The following is a 6,012-nucleotide window of genomic DNA, read 5'->3' on the forward strand; positions in this document are numbered from 1 at the left end:
TTTTAGAGATTTTAAAAATTCAAAATAGTTTTTGAGATATACACTGTCAAAGTCAAAGGCAACAAAAGGTTCCTTATTTGAGGCACAAACTAAAACAGCAAATAAGTAAGAACCACTAAAAATCTATCCCCTCCTACGTTTTTTGAAAAAGATACTTCTATTTTTCAGGAAATGTTCCTTACTCTATTTAGAAAATTTTGTTAGAACAAAATTTATTAAAAAAAAATATGAGAAAAATGTTTTTTTGTTTACTTTTTATATAAAATGTTTTAAAGGTAGTTATCTCAAAAAATGTAGAAGATAGATTTTTAGTGAAATAGTCTATTTTGCCGTTTTAGTTTCTGCCTCCCATAAGGAACCTTTTGTTGCCTTTTACTTTGACAGTGTATATCTCAAAAACAATTTTGAATTTTTAAAATATTAAAAAGCATTTTGTAGCTTAGTAAAAACTATATGAAATAAGATCAAATTGTGAAAAAAGTGTTGTATGCCCTCACAGTTTTCAAACTAAAAATTAACCAAAAAAATAAACCTGGAAGGAAATCAGAAAACATGGAAAACTTCTCAAAAACCAGTGGCAAACCTGTCCAGAATTACTAGTTAATACTATATTATTACTAGTTTAGTAATATTATTGTTTTCAGAATGCTAAATTAAATTAAACCAAAATGATAAATCTAAAATGAAATAAAAAAAATTACAATCATACTTATTATACATCTCTGAAAATAGTTTTAAATGTTTATTGCAATTTTTTTTCATTATACTATTATAAATACTATGTATCTTCAAATTTTTAAAACAATGTTTTCAAATTAAGAAATATTATTTTCAATATTAAAAACAACTTATAGGAAGCAAATTTTTAAATTGAATTAAACATTTTATTAGAAAAATAAAAGATAATCAATTTTTTTGTTAATGTATTTTTAATTATTAAGTTAATATAAAATCTGTTTCTTACAAGTTGTTCAAATTTTTTTGAAGAAAATTCAAAACTTTTACTTTAGAAATAAAGAAGAGATAGATTTTTATCAAAATAGTCAAATTTTGCCTTTTTAGTTTAGGCTTCCCATAAAGAACCTATTGAACCCTCTAAATTTTATACAGGGTTGCCACTCTTTGAGCCAAAAAATCTTCCCTGAGTGACCAAAAATTTCCCTGAGTAACCTTAAATTTCCCTGAGTTTCCCTGAGTATTTTTCAAATCTTAAAAAAAAAATTCTCTCTTCTAACACAAATTATTAATACCTCATTCTCATTTTTCTTCTTTAATAATAAAAGGAAGGTTGTAAAATTAATTACCATTACTGCTACTACTTTTGAAATTATTATTTATAAACAAAAATTTAACCTCTATTTTTTTCAAAAAAAGTAATACAACACTAATCTGTATTCATTTTAATTTTTTTTACTGAAAACAAGTAGTTGTAAACAAATAACTTTATTATTTAAAAAATAAGAACTAATAGTACAACATAGTGTTTTTTAAACTACATAAGTAACTAAAAATAAAAAGTTTATTAGAACTTTTCAATGAATAGTTAACAACAACTTTCATTTCTCTAAACTGTTTGATTTTACTTAAGTAAATATAAATTTTAAACTTAAAAAAACTACAATGTTAATACTAAGAATATTGAAGAACTAGCTGCAAGGCTAAAAAAATTCTAAATAACCACTTAAATAATAAAAATTACCACTTTTGAACAAAATATTGAAACTGGATTAACTAAACCTCATTCTAGATCTAGAAAAAAATTTCCCTGAGATTTTCAAAAACTTCCCTGAAATTTAGAGAAAAAATCAAAACTTCCCTGAGTTAAAAGAAAAATGCCAAAATTCCCTGAGTTTCCCTGAGATTTTCTACAGTTTGAAAATTCCCTGAGATTCCCTGAGTGTGTGGCAACCCTGTTTATAACTTATATCTCAAAAGCTACTTTAGATGTTTAAAAACACAAAAAAAAATAAAAGGTTAGTTTTTTATGTAAAAAACAAGACTAACTTTTAATAAAAATGCTTCACCCCCTCCCCCATGCCCTTAAACATAAACAGTTTAGAGATATAAAAGTTTAAATCTGAATTATAAAGTTTTTTTCAACTTTTTAATTAATTTAATTCATGGATAAAGTTGTTAGTTATAACTTAAAACTACTTATTTTCTGAAAAAAAAGCTTATAAACATGTACAGACAGACTAGTTCTGTTTTATTTTTACAAGAGAAGTTCAAGTCACATTTGTAAATTAATAAAAATAATTAAAATGCTAGTTATTGTTATTAAAATAAATTTTTGTTATTTCAAGCTTAATATACAGCTTTTTTTTTATATATATAAGAAAAGTTAACACTAAGTATAAGTAGTTTGTACTAGTGGCAAACAGCTTTTTTAGAAATTTTTAAATAACTTAAGATAGATTATTTTTACTCAGAATTTTTTTTTTGACTCAAGTAGTGGCAACCCTGTATTATACAAAATAAGCTTATTAAATTTTTTTTTTTATAATAAACATTTTATAAAGCTTGTATCTATCGAATACCAAACAAATTAGACTTAAGCTATATAAGTGGGTTACACTTTTTATTCAAGTTGATGTTATTTTATGGTATTTTTGTGCCTTAAAAGAATAACACTTTTTGATAGTCTCTATGTGGCAAGGTATATAATTCAAACAAAAAGCTATAAACTATGAATAAGATTTATGTCACAGGTGGTGTACAGCAACTGCTTTAAATACATTTATGTGTTACATAACATTTTATTATTTCCTACAGTTTTACATAGCTTAATATTTTTATATAAAATACAATAAAAATCCAGGCAGCTTAAATTACTCTACAACTCCTTTGACATCATCATGCATAGTACTTAGTCAAGAAATACTTTACCTTCATAGGTCCGTTGAAGTGTGTTAACTGGTTAACACAAATAAACATGATTTAATGTAATAAAACAAGAATACTGTTATTATATATTCCAGTGAACTATTTTTTTATTAACAAACCCTTAAGTTTATATCTTAAATAGTTAAAAATAAATATATATAGTACTATTAATTCTAAAAAAGAAGTTAATCATTTTTCAAAAGTCAATATTGGTTTTTTATTAAAACATCTGCCAGTTGCATTTTCAATTTTAAAAATCAAAAGTAATTTTTAAAGTATAACCAAACAAAATTTTAATAAGTTTCTTATGGAAGATAACTTAAAGAAAATTTCACTGGTTTTTTCTAAAACAAACAAAAAATTCTATCTTTGTTGTTTGTTCATATTTTTTTATTTCTTAATTCAATAATTGTTTTATGGATTTTAAATACTGCAAAATAAATTACCCAAAATATTGAGGTCTCTAGCAAGAAAAAATAAGATGAATTTATGATAAAATTAAGAATTAAATATGTAAGTATTTAAAACTTTTTTTCAAAAATGACTATCTCATAGTACATTGAAATTTTGTATCAATAAAAACTGCTTTACTGTTCAAGTTATTATTTAGGAATGACTATTAGTTTTTGTAAAATAATGTTGGATCTCTTCATATAGCTTTAATTTTAATTATCAATTATTATATGATTATAAACATATGATAAATAAGGTTTTGATTTAAAAAAACTTGTTAGTTTTCAGAACTTTAATAAAACAATTATTAAAACTGACTACTTTTTATGAAATAAGGATAAAAAGTAAATCTTGAAAAAATATTTTTTCTGTAAATTTTTTACTCATTTAACAAGTATGCTAATTTTTTTAATTTTAAGCTATTTTAATTGTAAAATTGACCATGCCTAATGATGAGAGAAAAATACGTCAGAAAATTAGGAAAAATAAAGCTAAAAATAAAGACAAGATCAAAAAGGTATTAAAAAATAAAGTAAAAACTGTTGATGATGCAAATAAGTTGTCAGAAAAAGCTAATGTTAAAATAGTTAAAGCTAATGTTTCAAGTCCTACCAAAAAAAAAAAATTGCAAAAATCTAGTAACACAAGTGAAAGTAATACCTCAAAGTTACCATCAACTGAAAATGAATGTAAAGAACCTGTAGCTAAAGTAATGGTATCTGAAGATAAATCTTTTGCATCTCTCAAAAAACTTGGTGTCAGTGATCTAACTCTCAATGCAATTAAGGAAGAGTACGGTTTTGATACAATGATGGAGATCCAGCACAAAGCTATTCCACCTTTGTTAGAGGGGAAAGATCTACTGGCAGCTGCCAAAACAGGCAGTGGTAAAACTTTAGCATTTTTAATTCCCGCCATTGAACTGCTTTACAAATGCAAATTTATGCCTAGAAACGGTACTGGTGTAATTATTGTTTCACCTGTACGTGAACTTGCTGTTCAAATATATCAGGAGTTACAAAAACTCATGAACTCATACCATTGTCAGACATATGGTTTAGTCATGGGTGGCTCTAACAGATCAGAAGAATCAAAAAAGTTAGCAAAAGGTGTCAACATTGTTGTTGCTACACCAGGTAGACTACTTGACCATCTTCAAAACACTGCAAATTTTCAATTTAGAAATTTACAATGCTTAGTGATTGATGAAGCAGATAGAATTTTAGACCAAGGGTTTGAAGAAGAAATGAAGCAGATTATTCGTTTAATACCTAAGAGAAGACAAACAATGTTGTTTTCTGCTACTCAAACTAGAAAAATAGAAGATCTTGCACGTATTTCATTGAAAAAAACACCCATGTATGTTGGTGTGGATGACAAAAAGGCAACTGCTACTGCAGATGGTATAAATCAAGGGTATGCAGTAATAGACTCTGATATGAGATTTAGAGTTTTGTTTACTTTTCTTAAAAGAAATAAAAACAAAAAAATTATGGTATTTTTTTCATCTTGTTTAAATGTCAAATACCATTGTGAGCTTCTTACTTATATAGATGTACCTTGTTTGTCTTTGCATGGCAAACAAAAGCAAAATAAAAGAACAAATACTTTCTTTCAATTTTGTAACTCAAAAACGGGAATTTTGCTTTGTACTGATGTGGCTGCAAGAGGTTTAGACATACCTGCAGTTGACTGGATTGTACAATATTGTCCACCAGATCAACCCAATGAGTATATTCATCGTGTTGGCAGAACAGCAAGGGGTAAAAATACCAAGGGAAATGCGCTTTTGTTTTTAAGACCTGAAGAAGTAGGATTTCTTAACTTTCTTAACGAAAGAAAAGTTCCTGTTAAGGAAATAAAGTTTGACTGGAAGAAAATTGCTAATGTTCAAGAGCAGCTGGAAAACTTGATTAGAACAAATGATTACTTGCAAAAATCTGCAAAGGATGCGTTTAAAAGTTTTGTCAGAGCTTATTCATCACATTCATTAAAATCTATTTTTAATGTTGAAAAACTTGACCTTAGCAAATCTTGTAAGTCTTTTGGTTTTGCAACTGCACCGTATACAGATATAGGAGTACATAGTAAAAAAAATGCGAAGAACGCTTTTCGTGGACCTAAACATGGAAGGAAAAAATACTAGTTATGTTATTTGATACATAGAAGAAATTTTAAAAATAAATTACATATATTTATAACGTAAATGAGTTTTTAGTTTGAAATGTAAAGAACTGAGTTGTTTATATAGTTAGTAGTTAAAAACTACTTAATAATTTTTTGTTCTACCATGTGTTAGGCTTATTAACATTAGAAAAATTTTAGAGATGTTTAAATAAAACGTTGTTGCCTCCTTTAAAAATTCCTATTTTTTTCTAAGATGATAGTTAAAATTTTGTATAGTATCAAATAATTAACACCTAGCTAGCTTAAATTAATTTAATTTTTGATAAATATTGTACAGACGATAATATTTATAATAATAATAATTTGACAAATAATAACTTTAAATTAAACTATATACCATTTAAAACTATAAACTATTAATAATAAACCATTTTATATAATTGTCTAGTTTTCATAAATTCCTTAAAAACAATTAAAAATATTTTTTTTTTGTTATTGGAATGATGTTTTATAATATGTTACTTACATTTGTTAACTCTTAACTATTTA

General features: G+C 25.3%; 1 pseudogene; it reads left to right on the forward strand.

Annotated features, from left to right (window-relative positions):
* Positions 1-3,760: 3,760 nt before the first annotated feature.
* Positions 3,761-5,728, forward strand: LOC145840166 (uncharacterized; annotated as a pseudogene).
* The last annotated feature ends 284 nt before the right edge of the window (positions 5,729-6,012 follow it).

Source organism: Thalia democratica, chromosome 7 (assembly GCF_965202585.1).
Source record: "Thalia democratica chromosome 7, ktThaDemo2.hap1.1, whole genome shotgun sequence".
Taxonomy (NCBI): Eukaryota; Metazoa; Chordata; class Thaliacea; order Salpida; family Salpidae; genus Thalia; species Thalia democratica.